Here is a 14,894-nt window from a genome sequence, read left to right as displayed (position 1 = left end):
TATATCTTGCCATTATTAAAAGGCTTCTTCCCCATATGATTGGAGCATTTGTGGATATTGGTAGTTCCAAGGTAGTTTGCAAGGGTGCAGTGTCCATGTGACACTCAATTTCAGCTGCATGCAAATGGATCATATGAAGAATAGGGTCGGAATAATTAAAAAGGAAACTTATGGGGCAAGGAATTTACAAGGCTGATATGCTCTTTACTACCGTTACCTACCGTGAAAATTTCTGAATCTAACACATCAGAAACACCTACTGCAATATCTGGTTTACTATCTCCTACTTGTTCTTTACAATAACAAGTTATTTAATAACATAAACATCAAAGTAAACACAATGGCAGCCTTCACAAATATACAGATCAACAACTGAAATGAACTGAGAAAACACAAAGGACACCGTTATTTTTGGACAATCGTCCCCGAAAAAACCCAATTCGGGAAAACCGGTGCAGCATATAGAGGGTTTTATTATTAAGCAGATTTCTGAATACAACTAGGCTGCCAGAAATGGCTCACCCTTCAGAGAATATCCTAGGCAATAGTACCTCTATCTGAAGATAGATATTCCAACAAATCAGCAACTGGATGATCAACCCCACAGTGACTCTGACTGTTCCTTGTGCTGGACAGCGAAAGCTACTCCAAGCACTCCTCTCCCGGCTGATCTGCTCTCAGTCTTCCCCACAAAACCTCCTCATCATAGCCTCTTCAGCCTAGCGTCGGCCTCTACAACCCTTTGTGTTGTCTGCGTCATCCTCTGCGCCTTTCTGCGGCAGCCTCTGCGTCCTCTGCATCAGCCTCTACGGCTTTTGCGTCCTCTGCGCTAGCCTCCTTAGCCTCTGCGTCAACCCTCCTAGGCTCTGCACTGCCTCTTCCAACATTTGTTGTCTCTCTATTATGTATTCTTCAACCTTGGATCGAAATCCCTCGTTGAACTGCACCTCACTGCAACTGATCTCTAACTCAATTTCCTCAGCAAACTCAACCCCAGAAAATCAAATTCTTGATCTCTCTTAGTGAATCTCCAACTGACCCTCAAGCCTCCTCCTTTTATACTTTTCCTGTTGACGATTCAACGGTTGAGAATAAGTCCCTAATCAACGGCTAAGATTAGAATTGGCTTGATCCTCGTCACTTAGAACTTTCTCACCCATTTTATATTAATACACATTAATATTTTTATTTTCCTAAGTTTAGACTTAGGAACCCATTAAACTATTAATTATTCTAATATCTCTTCATCCGGGTGGAATTTCTCCAAACGATTTCTGGGTCTTGGAGACCTCATGTGCCTTAGCCTCTCCACCAATTTTCATGGCTAGGGCACATCCGATGCTACCAAAAATCAACACTCCCTCTTAGCGAGGAATGTGCTCTAGCAATGCTTCACCATAGAAGCATCACACTAATCCTCCGCATTGGTCCTCTGTGTTGATGCTTGGCCTGCTGCCTAGCATCCACTGCCACTGCTACATCTGTACTGCAGCTCCCTCTCAACATGTTGCATCATGTTGCCCATAACACTGCCACTGCTAATTGCTACACTGCAACTCAGTTACAGAGAAGTAAGTAACTGACTTCACCCAAACACTGACATCCTGGTCAGTCAGGGATCCTCGTGATGCTGAAGCTACCTCTGTTGCTATCTTGTGCTCCCTCTGCTGCCACTGCATTGTTGCAAACACCTTTGTGCCTCTCGCACTGCTGCAACCTCCACTGAATTGCTATAGACTTATGCACTCTAGCACTGCCTTGCCGCTCCATCACACCTTGCTCCACTCAACCCCTGTCATCATGCTACTGTCATTAAGGGCTCCCGTAGTCGTATGTGATCCAAGAGTTTGGGCACCTCAAGGATCTTGCCCCTACTTTTGTAGTCCTCTCGACTACAACTCTATATCTCCCCACCTCTTCTCTAGAGGCGCATGAGCACTCATGGCACAATCGTCATCAGTCTCGACATCCTTCTCCGCCTTTGCTGGAGCTGCCTTTGAGCCGGAAGCTTCTCCCTTGCCTTTCTTCCTAGGGCACTGAGAGACATAATAATCCATCTCCCCACAGTTGAAGCACTTGACCTTTGAGTTGTCCTTCTTCTTCCTCTTCTGAACCCCCTGTTGTCCCACAGATGCTAGAGCCGCATCCTCCTCCTCTTTCTTGTCTCGAATTCCCTTACCGCTACTCCCTGCCTTGGTCAACCTCCTGATCTCTTCCTATCTAAGAGGTGCCCACATCTCCTCCCAACTGGGGACAGTCGCTCTGCCCAAAATGCTTTGGACAAACGTCTCCCAATCCTCGGAGATTGCATTCAAAGCAGTAGTGACCATAAAATCTGGATCCAGTGTAGACCCCACGGGAGTAAGTTGGTCACAAATTCCTTGCAATCTGAGAAGGAAATGATCTATCTCCTCTCCTCTCTACATCCGATATGACCTCAACTGATTCTCCAATAACATCTTCCGTTGCACAAAAGAGCCCTGGTATAAGGTGGTCAGAGTCTCCCACATCTCCCATTGTCGACTTCTTAGCAATATGTGGTATTACATGATCCTTGACCCCATCTAGGATCATGCATTTCGCCTTCGCCATGGCCTCCTCATACTTCTCATTTGCATCAGGGTCAACAGGGACAGCTACGATTTTCAAGGCATAGTCCTTGATGCAATGTTTATCCAGGATTGCCAAGATGTTGGCCTTCTAGATGACAAAATTACAAGCCCCGTCCAACCTATCCTAATCCCTCAATCTGTTTACTGCGATCTCTACTCCTCTTCTAGACTCCCTTTGAGTCTCGACTTCCCTCCTGGAAATCCTCCGGCCAACTGTCGAATCACTCCTCTCCAATCCTCCTTTGTCGTTGCAACTTGGATCTAGATTTCTTGGCTAGAAATCTTTCGAGGTAGTGCTTCCCTCTACCTTGGTTCAGTCCCCTTAGACACTGTTCTGCACAGATAGAAGCAACGTCCCACTAACTCCTCAAATCACAATCTGCACAACTCCCTTAGTCCCATCAACTAAAGAATCTGAGCACTTCAGGGTCTGTGCAATCACAGCTTGGGCTAAATCTGCTTCTCCCGGCCAACTATGTCAATCCTTCCTGGCTGAGAAGGATGACGTGGCTCTACGTGAGCCTGTTCTGCCCCTTTCCGCTTTTGCACTGGCCCTTCTACTAGATCAGAATGCTGGCGCAGGCTCTGCGTGAGTCTTTGGGTCACCCTCTTTGCACTACGTCACTCCTCTTGCCTCTTCAGCTCTAGAAAAGCATTGTCTCTCAGGACAGTTGCTTCTCTGCTACAAATTTTCAGATTTCTTTGCCTGGTGCCTTCAATCCTCTTTGATCTACAATCGTTTTGATACCATGTGAAAAATTCTAAATCTAACACATCATAAACCCCTACTGCAATATTTGGTTTACTATCTCCTACTTGTTCTTTACATTAACAAGTTATTTAATAACATAAACATCGAAGTAAACACAATTGCAGCCTTCACAAATATACAAATCAACAACTGAAATGAACTGAAACAACACAAGGGACACCGTTATTTTTGGACAATCGTCCCCGAAAAAACCCAATTAGGGAAAACCGGTGCAACATATAGAGGGTTTTATAATTAAGCAAATTTATGAATACAATTAGGGTGCCAGACATGGCTCACCCTTCAGAGAATATCCTCGGCTTTAGTACCTCTATCCGAAGACAGATATTCCGGAAAATCGGCAAACGGATGATCAACCTCACAGTGACTCTGACTGTTCCTTGTGCTGGACAGCGAAAGCTGCTCCAAGCACTCCTCTGAAACTGTGTCACCCTCTCCCGGTTGATCTGCTCTTAGTCTGCCCCACAGAGCCTCCTCAACGCAGCCTCTTCAGCCCAGCGTCAGCCTCTACAACCCTCTACATTGTCTGCGTCAACCTCTGCGCCTTTTTGTGTCCTCTGCATCAGCCTCTGCACCTTTCTGCGTCCTCTGCATCAGCCTCTACGGCTTTTGCGTCCTCTGCGCTGGCCTCCTTAGGCTCTGCGTCAACCCTCCTTGATCCAAAAATGGATCCTCGGTAAAATTCTAAGTCTAAAAGACTTAATATAAGAAGTAAAAGGTGCCAAATGGCACAAATCCTTTGTAAATCAGAGGAAAATGAAAGTCGCAGGTTGCTCTCGGAAATAGTCTCATTGCAGAGATCTCCTCGTTCTGAATCCAACGCAACTTGAATGGGCGAAAACAGACTTTAGATGAAGGAGTTATCATAAAATGAAACTGCCCTTTTTCAATCGAAAAAGAGGCAAAACAGTGGCTTGAACAGTGTTTGCATAGGAGCCGTTGGATTGGGCCGATCAACGGTCTAGATCCGATCGGCAATCGCAATCCGCAGTGACAGTCGACAGATATCGGAGGCATAACATGCGACGGGACCGGGCCGATGCGATACCGCAATCACCGATATCGAAGGATCGCAATCGGCAAACACCATGGAGCGGGGCCTTATGTGTGTGTGTGTGTGTGTGTGTGTCTATATATATATGCGAGTGATATGCCGATAGCTGATATCAGCGGATTGGCGTCAGCGATACCAAAGGGGAAGCCCCCCGGGCCGTTGCAACTAGCAAATGCGATATGCGATGGAAACGGACCCGAAAGGGTTTGCGAATGAAAACACATAATATTTGAAATCCAATAAGGCCATATTTGCGGGATTTTAGTATTTTAACATATTTTTAAAATACGAAGGAAAACCTTGGAACAGGCCATTTGCGACTTGCGACAGTGACTTGTGGGCGGACCCGATGGAAGTTTAGGGCGCATTTATGAAAAATTGAAGTCCGGGAACAGTGTTCTCTGCGGATTTTCCCGTGTTTTACAGCGTTCTCTGTGTAAACAGAGAACGACTGTTTTTGAAGGATTTCAAGCGCCGATGGGTCCATTCCGTTATGGAACAGGTGGCCGCCTGCCCTAAAGGCGTTATGCAATGATTATTGAACGCTAGAAGAGGGATTTGAGCGGACCAAAGCCGGAAGTGGCAGAGCCCGAGAGGGAAAATGAACAGGGGGCGCTATTTGGCTTAAAAAGCCACAGAACAACAGAAACAGGAGGATTGTTGGTTGTTGAGGGTGTTGTTGGGGTTTCTGTTGCTGAAAGCCAAGCCAAAGCAGGAAGCTAAGGCAAAAGAGGCAGCACAGAAACCAAGGAGGCAGCGCAAAAGCAAAAGGCAGCCAAGGGAGTCACTTGGAGTTCAAGTGAAAAGCCTAGAGAGAGTTGTAACCTAATAGAAGGCAAAAAGAAGCCAGAGCCAAGAGCCGAGAGCCAAAGCCAAAGAGCCAGAGTCAGAGCCAAGAGCCAGAACCAAGAGCCAAAGAGCTAGAGTCGAAGCCAAGAGCTAGAACCAAGAGTCAAGAGCCAGAGCTTCAAGAGCCAGGGGATAACATGGTGTCTGAACCCACTGTTTCTGTATAAAACAGCAGGAGTTGAGCCAAGAGCTTGTAAAACAGACTTATGCCATAATCCCAGAGAGCCTAGTTGAATTAACCAGAGCTCACGGAGATGTAGCCCAAGAGTTGTGGGTGAACTCCCAATTAAATTGTTGTCTCTGTGTGATTGTTTATTGCTACTTTATTTTATGTGACATGTATTCATACATCAGTTTCAGCACATCAACTTACAGCACAGACAATAGAGATTTTAAAGCATATAATAAGTTTAAGACAAACATAAGCATACACTATATTGTCAAGCATTTCTTAATTCCGTATTGGTTAATCAATAAGACTTGGGAAGATTTTAAAGCTTTGGAAGTGGGCGAGGTTCTTGTAAGTTAAACAAGAAGCCTAAGTGCCCCATTTTCAAATCAGGTGGTACCAGAGCTTAAGATTGATTAACTACATCTTTAAGAAGGCTATATCAGAATGCTTGATTGACAGAGCAAAGATTGTTTGTTAAAAAAGTGTTTGGACAGTCAAAGATTGATTGTCTGATTGATTATAAGCTTGTTTGCAGACTGACTATTTGTTGAGTTTGCAGAGGTGAAGGGAAAGCTATTGATAGCTCAGTCTAGGAAGGACAAGAAGGAGAAGGGTTGAAGGCATTCTTCTATCCCAAAGGACCTCAAAGCAGTCCTTGGAGCACAAGAGGTTTGTTGCAAAAGGTTGCTTGAAGTAAGCTCTTTGTTATTCTTGTTTGAAGTTCTTTTGTTCATTGACATAATGACAACTTCTTCAAGTGAGTCCTCAAATTCTCCTTTCTTCATAAAAGTCTTTGATGAAGACATGAAGCGAGACTTGTTCATCATGATGAATATGGTGAGAGAAATGTATGAGGATGGAAAGAAGAGCAGCATACTTAAAGAGCAGTCGAATTCCATGGAGGAAGAGAAGCAGTTGCTTTTTGACAAATTGCAGGAAATGGAGAGGCAACTTCATATTGCAAATATGAAACTGAAAAGGATGCATGAGTTGGAAACACGGCTCTTTGTTGCCCAAGAAGCCTTAGTTAAGTACCAGCTTGAAGAAGAGGTAAATTGTTCTAGTTTGTCTTCAAATTCTTCTAAGAATGTTTATATTGGTTCTTTGAAAAACATACTAAAGGCATAGGTTCCAAGCTAATGTCCAAGATGGGCTATGAAGGAAAGGGCTTGGGAAAGCATGCACAAGGTATTGTTGAACCAATAATGGTTGAGGAAAGGCCTAAGTATTTGGGTCTTGGCTATGGACAGTCTTATGGAGATAGTTCCAAAGCTGCCATGAAGGCCATTGAAACAGTCCCAAGAAGGAGTTTCAGTTCATGTCCTCTACCTCAGAAGTGTGAAGGTTGTATTCAAGAGGAATACAATAGCTTGAAACATCAATTGCAGGATGCAGGTGTTCAGAAGCACACACTTGAACCAGAGAGTTGGGGAGACTCCAACAGCCTTGAAGAGATTGATGGTGTTCCAAAGGGAGCCACTTCTTCATTTGCTTCACCTCCTCATGAAGGCAATAAAGGTGAAAGAGGCAGGTATAAATCTGGTTCTAATCATATTCCTTTTGATTTTGCAAAGCATGATAAATTTCCACATATGTATGAGAAAAGAATTGCATGTTCCTTTTGTGGGTTGAATAACCATAATGTTTCTAGATGTTGGAAGAGAATGGCCACATACAGAAAGCAAAAGAAGGAAAAGAAGCAAGAAGCCAAAGGTCCATTGGACAAGGCAAATCATGCTGTCAAGAGGATACACATGCAGTGCATTTACTGCCATAAGCAAGGACATCTTGCTACAAAATGTTGGACTCTGAATCCAGCAATGCTGCCACAAAAGTTGAAGAAAGTGGAAAGAGAAGATGGCAGAAATGGAAGTGAAGATTCCATGAATGATGTGTCTCAGAATGATTCACATGATGACGTTGATGTGCAGACAAAGATAGTCCCTCTGAAAGGGATTGGTAAGGAACGGTTAGAGTTCTTATCCGATTGAGATTGCATGTCTATGGATGCATTTACATTATATTTCATTACAGCTTCGAAAGTACAGTGTGCTTAAGCGAAAGTTGTATAGTGTGCTTAAGCGAAAGTTGAAAGGTGAAATGCATGCATGAGCTTGAAATGCATGAACACAGGGATGTTGATGATTTCCTTGTTTTTGAATCTGTATGTGTAATTAACTTGCAGGGTTGATTGCTTTGACATGCACGTGGTGCCATGTTGACTTGGGAGAAGTTAACTTGGTCTCCAAATGGAGATAATGATGAAGTGTTTCATCTTTTGAAAAAGAGTCCTAATGGTCTTTTTCTACATGCTTGACTTGAAGGGTCATTTGTTTAAAGGCATGTTTTTGTGGGCTTGTTATCTAGTCCATCATTTGTATGCAAATGTAATACATGGAAGTGTTCACAAGATATGAAATCTGTTTCTTTTGTTGAAGTAGGAGTTTAGTCCATCCAGTTGTTGTCTGTATGCCTGTTTTTGTTAACAGTGGTTGTTGGCAGCATGTCAAATAGGTACAAATGAAAGTTTTGTGAAGCAGATGTACTTCACATTTGTTTGAGCCACCTTGGATCAATGATCAACGCAAAGAAGTTCAAACTACCTTCTGTGACCATTTCAGCAGAAGTTCTACAGAAGGCAAGGAGGAAGACAGTTCTTCCCAAGAAGACCAGCCCATCAAGAGAAGGGATGTGGTCAGAAACTTTGGTTCAAAGGCACTATGCAAAGGCAAGTGTAGGGAGGCTAAAAAGAAGAGGGTGAGTCACTCTCATTTACTGTTCAGATCAATAGATCAGTGTTTTGGAGACCAAAAGTTCCTTTAGTGGGAAGGCATGATCCAAAAATGGATCCTGGGTAAACCTCTAAGTCTAAAAGCCTTCATATAAGAGGTAAAAGGTGTCCAATGACACAAATCCTTTGTAAATCAGAGGAAAATGAAAGTTGTAGGTTGCTCTCAGAAATAGTCTCATTGCAGAGATCTCCTCATTCTGAATCCAACGCAACTTGAATGGGCAAAAACAAACTTTAGATGAAGGAGTTATCATAAAATGAAGCTACCCTTTTTCAAAGGAAAAAGAGGCAAAACAGTGGCTTGAACAGTGTTTGCACAGGAGCCGTCAGATCGGGCCGATCAACGGTCCAGATCCGATCGGCAATCGCAATCGGCAGTGGCAGTCGGCGGATATCGGAGGCATAACATGCGACGGGATCGGGCCGATGCGATACCGCGATCGCCGACATCGACGGATTGCAATCGGCAAACACCATGGAGCGGGGCCTTATATATATATATAGATAGATAGATATGCGAGCAATATATATACGTCGGCAATACCACCAAAGGGGAAGCCCCCCGGGCAGTTGCAACTAGCAACTGCGATATGCGATGGAAATGGACCCGAAAGGGTTTGCGAATGAAAACACATAATATTTGAAATCCGATAAGGCCATATTTGCGAGATTTTAGTGTTTTAACGTATTTTTAAAATACGAAGGAAAACCTTGGAACAGGCCATTTGCAACTTGCGACAGCGACTTGTGGGCGGACCCGATGGAAGTTTAGGGCGCATTTATGAAAAATTGAAGTCCGGGAACAGTGTTCTTTGCGGATTTTCCCGTGTTTTACAGCGTTTTCTGTGTAAACAGAGAACGACTGTTTTTAAAGGATTTCAATCGCCAATGGGTCCATTCCGTTACGAAACAAGTGGCCGCCTGCCCTAAAGGCGTTATGCAATGATTATTGAATGCTAGAAGAGAGATTTGAGCAGACTAAAGCCGGAAGTGGAAGAGCTCGAGAGGGAAAATGAACAGGCAGCGCGATTTGGCTTAAAAAGCCACAGAACAATAGAAACAGGAGGACTATTGGTTGCTGAGGGTGTTGTTGGGGTTTCTGTTGATGAAATCCAAGCCAAAGCAGGAAGCTAAGGCAAAAGAGGCAGCGCAAAAGAAAAAGGCAGCCAAGGGAATCACTTGGAGTTCAAGTGAAAAGCCCAGAGAGAGTCGTAACCTGATAGAAGGCATAAAGAAGCCAGAGCCAAAAGCCAAGAGCCGAGAGCCCAAGCCAAAGAGCCAGAGTCAAAGCCAAGAGCCAGAACCAAGAGCCAAAGAGACAGAGTTAGAGCCAAGAGCCAGAACCAAGAGCCAGAGCTTCAAGAGCCAGGGGATAACATGGTGTCTAAACCCACTGTTTCTATATAAAACAGCGGGAGTTGAGCCAAGAGCTTGTAAAAAATACTTATGCCATAATCCCAAAGAACCTAGTTGAATTCATAGTTCTAAAACTTCGACTCCAACTCCGACTCGGCCGAGGATCGACTCCGACTCCGACTCCGAAACGGTAATGACTCGGCCGGCTCGATTTCAATGACTCAGTCATTGTAAAAAATACATTAAATATTTATTTTTTTTATAAAAAAACATAATTTTAAAGATTTTAAACATAATTTTAAAGATTTTCATTCGTGTTTCCAAACACGCAGCTTTATAATATAGATGGAAGACAACATATGATCAAAGTAAGCTCATGAACCAATCCATTATATCAAAATGGTACCCAATGGCAATACATAGTCAACTGTCATACATGATCAAAGACTCAAAACAAAAAACACATAACCAAGGAGGCTGGAAATGGACTCTACAACAAAAGTAAACTGTGACCAGACTCCAGTACTAGTACTACAGCTACTGGCTAGTAGCTACTGCCAGAGGAGCCAAGATCATGTCGATCAATCTCTGGATCATCATCAGAGTCAGACAGGGGGCCCCATGGCTCCTCATCATCATCATCATCTCCAACTGCAGTTGTAGAAGTGGTACCACTAGCAGGCTGTGCAACTGCAGCAGATGCACCCTGAGATAGAGTAAATATGCGGCTGCGCTTCTGTCGTGGCTGAGCAGAGGAAGCACCTACAACTGGAGTCCCTGCTGGCTGTGAGACTGAGGCTGGTGGATATGGGATCTGCATTCAACTGAACAACATGTTCAAGTTCAACTGATGTCTCGATATCTAAATCTAAATCAAGATCCTCATCAGGATCAAACTCTATTGGACAACTCTCCACTACCCAATCTGATGTTGGATCAATGTCTTCCAACACAATGGGATCTGAATCAGGTCTTTTGTTCAGCAAATGGTTTCGTCTGAGCTGGAGGTTGTATTGGGCATAAACTAGATCATTTAACTATTTTTTATCCAAACGGTTTCTCTTCTTTGTGTTACTTGGGAGCAGGAGCGAAAACGGGAGCGGGAGCGACATTTTTAGAAGCTCCTAGTTTGGGAGCAAATCCCAGAGGAGTTCGACAACCAATGTCACTAACATCAAGGTATATAGAGGGATTGGTGCTCTTGATTAATACGAGTTCCATACCCTAATACATGACAAAATTCAATGGAAACATTGCAATCCTCCAATCCTGAAATCCTGAAAAACTGATAAGTCTGCTGGATTTTGAATGAAATCTAAAAATCTATTTTCTCCATATGAAATCCATTGAGGCCGAAACCACTCTCAAACATCCTGAGTCATTTCATGGTAATGTTAAAAATTTAAGTAAAATGATGAAAATGAAGATTAAGGAGAATGTCACTTTTAAATTTGAATAGCATATCAATAGTAGAGAGCATTTGAGTGTGTTAAATAGGGTTTTGGAGGGGGAAATGGACCCCAAATAACATTTAGCTAATTCATAAAACACCTTGAAGTCCAAACCAATCGGCAAACCCCTTAAAATTTCATTAAAATAATGTTAAATCGTTGTTTTAGTGGGTTACGGGCTGCTGTTTGTGACTCGGCCGAGTCAGTACGGGAAACGGTCGAGTTGGCCGAGTCAGCCATGACTCGGCCAACCGAGCCGTTTTTTGTACCGAGTCACTCCGGAGGGCAATGGAACGGACCAACTCGGCCGTTTCCGTTTCGAAACGGTCGTTTTTAAAAACTATGGTTGAATTAACTAGAGCTCATGAAGATGTAGCCCAAGAGTTGTGGGTGAACTCCTAATTAAATTGTTGTCTCTATGTGATTGTTTATTGCTACTTTATTTTCTGTTACATGTATTCATACATCAGTTTCAGCACATCAACTTACAGCACAGACAATAGATTTTAAAGCATATAATCCGTTTAAGACAAACATAAGCATACACTATATTGTCAAGCATTTCTTATTTCTGCACTGGTTAATCAATAAGACTTGGGAAGATTTTAAAGCTTTGGAAGTGGGAGAGGTTATTGTAAGCTAAACAAGAAGCCTAAGTGCCCCATTTTCAGAGGTCTCCTAGGCTCTGTGATGCCTCTTCCGTCACTTTGTTGCCTCTCTAATAGGTATTCTTCAGCCTTGGATCGAAATCCCTTGCTGAACTGCCCCTCACTGCAACTGATCTCTAACTCGATTTCCTCAGCAAACCTAGCCCCAAAAAATCGAATTCTTGATATCTCTTGGTGTATCTCCAACTGACCCTCAAGCCTCCGCTTATACTTTTCCTGTTGACGATTCAACGGCCAACATTTAGTCCCTAATCAATGGCTAAGATTAGAACTGCTTGATCCTTGTCACTTAGAACTTTCTCACGCATTTTATATTAATACACATTAATATTTTTATTTTCCTAAGTTTAGAGTCTAGACTTAGGAACCCATTAAAAACATTAATTATTTTAATATCTCTTCATCCAGGTGGAATTTCTCCAAACGATTTCTGGGTCTTGGAAATCTCATGTGCCTTAGCCTCCCCACCAATTTTCATGGTAGAGCACATCTGATGCTACCAAAAATCAACACCTACCCTCAAAGGAACCATCACGGTTCGAGGGAAAATACAGATAATCATTCCAGCAAATCTATCCTAAAATACCTAGAGCAGAAAAAGATTCAAAAGATCTTGTTAATTGGATATGAAGGCTCTGGCACTAGTACAATTTTCAAGCAAGCAAAATTTCTCTACAAGAGAGAAATTTTCACAGGAGTTCCAAAACATCAAACTGATGATTCAAAGCAACCTATATAAATACCTTCACATATTGCTTGAGGGGCATGAGCATTTTGAAGAGGAAAGCTTAGCAGATATCAATGGTTCCAATTCACATGAACAAGTTTCTGCCTCAAATGAAAGTGATGATAAAGAAGCTACTCAATGTACTTAGTCTCTCAATCCAAAATTGAAACATTTTTCTGGTTCACTTCTGGAAATTATAGCAATGGGGGATTTAGATGCTTTTTTCCCAGCTGCAACACGTGAGTATGCCCCAATAGTTGATGAAATGTCGAGGGACCCTGCAGTTCAGGCTATGTATGCAAGAAGAAATGAGTTGCATGTCCTCCCTGATGTTGCTAGTTACTTCTTCGAACAGGTCGTTGAGGTATCAAGTAATGAGTATGATCTATCAGAATCTGACATTTTATATGTTGGAGTGACTCAAAGTAATGGGTTAGCAATTATAGAATTTCCATGTCAGAACCTTATAATGAAAACTTCAATTGTCCAACACAACCTGTGAAGTATCATTTTATTAGAGTAAATACTAAAGGATTAAATGAAGGATGTAAGTGGCTAGAAATGTTTGAGGGTGTACAAGTTGTAATATTTTGTTTTGATGTAAGTGAATATGACCAAATGTGGGTTGAAGACAATGGTACCATGAGAAATAAGATAATCCCGAGGAAAGAACTTTCTGAGTATGTTATGAAGCATTCATGTTTCAAACATACACCATTCATTTTATTACTAAATAAATGACATTTCTGAGGAGAATATCAATAGAGTGCCACTTACTGTATGTGAGTGGCTTAAGGATTTCAATGCAGTGGAGTCACATCACAATAATCAGTCACTGGTCCATCAAGGTTACTATTATGTGGCAATCAAATTCAAAGATCTCTATACATCTATTAGCAGCCATAAGTTGTTTGCATGGCAAATGAAGGCTCGAGATTACAGCAACGAATGAAGCCTTCAAATATATTTGTGAGATTTTAAAGTGGGTTGCATATGTGCAAGAACAGATCTTGCAATACCCAAACATGCAATTGCTTGAGGAGAAGCAATGTTGGAAACGGGGGACTTTAATGTCCTCTAATAATTAAATGGCCCAAGGAGAACAAAGTAGCCTATCTAACCACATAGGCTATAGTCATATGTAACGGGGAACCCATTATTTGATGTTATTGAGGTAATATTAGATAATTTGGGGTGCATTGTGTAACATACCCCCATCCACCATTAGCCCATACTAAGGGTAGAAGAAGGTGTGTTACTATGATTGACCCAACCTCTAATGTCCTGTTATGGAAATGGAGTTCAAAAATTTTGTCATTTCAAACTCCTCAAAACCCAAATAAACATCGCCATTGTGTCCGTCTCATCGAGAGCTTTCTGGTTGTTGTAGCTTTTTCTATCTCCTATCACACAAGTGCTTCAGAAGATATAGAGACCTCCAAGAGACGGCCTCTGGGTTGATAGGAGATCAGTGCCTAGGGCATCTGAGAGGACTGCTTTTGAAGATTGTCTAAGGGCGTTCTGTTGCACTCCATATGTCACGTAGTTTGAAAAGAGATAATTCAGGGGCTTGGTTCAATAGTCCTTCATCAAGGTAAACTCAAGCAAACACATAGATCTAAATACTCATGGGGTAAATATGGTTAATCTCAAGGAAAAATGTCTTAGTTCTGGTGGCCGACAACACGGCAATATGCAGCTTAACATTATTGTTTAGTATAGGTGAACAAGAGGAAGGAACGTAGGGGAATTGATGCAGAGCACTGGACAGAACACAGAATCCTAAGCAATAACATCCAACAATAATATGGAAGAGTGAGGAGATGAAAATGCAGAAAGTGTGGAGTTGGAATTAAGGTCTCAAACTCTATGCCTCGTGAATACATTTGTCCCCAAACAACAATAAATAAATCTGTACACATATAGGTACTGTAGGCTATTAAATAACACAAGTAAATATGTAGTTAACATGGGTACTAATTACTACTTAGCAACAAACATACAACCATAAGGAGAGTGATACCAGCAGCGTCATTACACTATTTCAGAGAAGGAAAGACATACATGAAGTGATAAACAAAGGGGAAACATACTGCGCATTGCTCTGATTGGAATCAACAAAACAGTTTCATTAATCCTTGAAGATGGAGTCCAAATCACCAATCCATTACATTTAACAATTGTACATGCCCAAGCATCACATGAACAAGCAAATTTAACCAAAGTGTAACAGTTCCTCTGCAAACAAAAGGCCTCTAGAATGCAGAATTTGGGAGCCTCCCTAAGTGTTTCTACCCTCTATTTATAAGGAGAAGGGGAGCTTTGAACAACAGTTACAAAATATCTCAGCCGAGCTCCAGCTGTCAAATCTACTAGCTTTCTCGGCGTGCGATGGTTCTGTTGCCCAAAATCATTACAATCGGATTTGATTCCGTTCTTGAA

At 42.3% G+C, this 14,894-nt stretch overlaps 1 protein-coding gene and 1 pseudogene across 1 annotated transcript in view; one reads left to right on the top strand and one right to left on the bottom strand.

Moving 5' to 3' along the window:
* Window positions 1-14,894, bottom strand: part of LOC149172499 (F-box protein At-B-like) — a 132,115-nt gene that overhangs the window by 58,647 nt on the left and 58,574 nt on the right. The gene's annotated exons all lie outside the window — the stretch shown is intronic.
* LOC149172500 (extra-large guanine nucleotide-binding protein 3 pseudogene) lies at window positions 12,219-13,540 on the top strand (annotated as a pseudogene).

Source organism: Pinus tabuliformis, chromosome 4_2 (assembly GCF_031772625.1).
Source record: "Pinus tabuliformis cultivar Carrire ecotype Pingquan chromosome 4_2, CPIR1, whole genome shotgun sequence".
Lineage (NCBI taxonomy): Eukaryota > Viridiplantae > Streptophyta > Pinopsida > Pinales > Pinaceae > Pinus > Pinus tabuliformis.
This window is presented reverse-complemented; position numbering and strand designations above follow the sequence as displayed.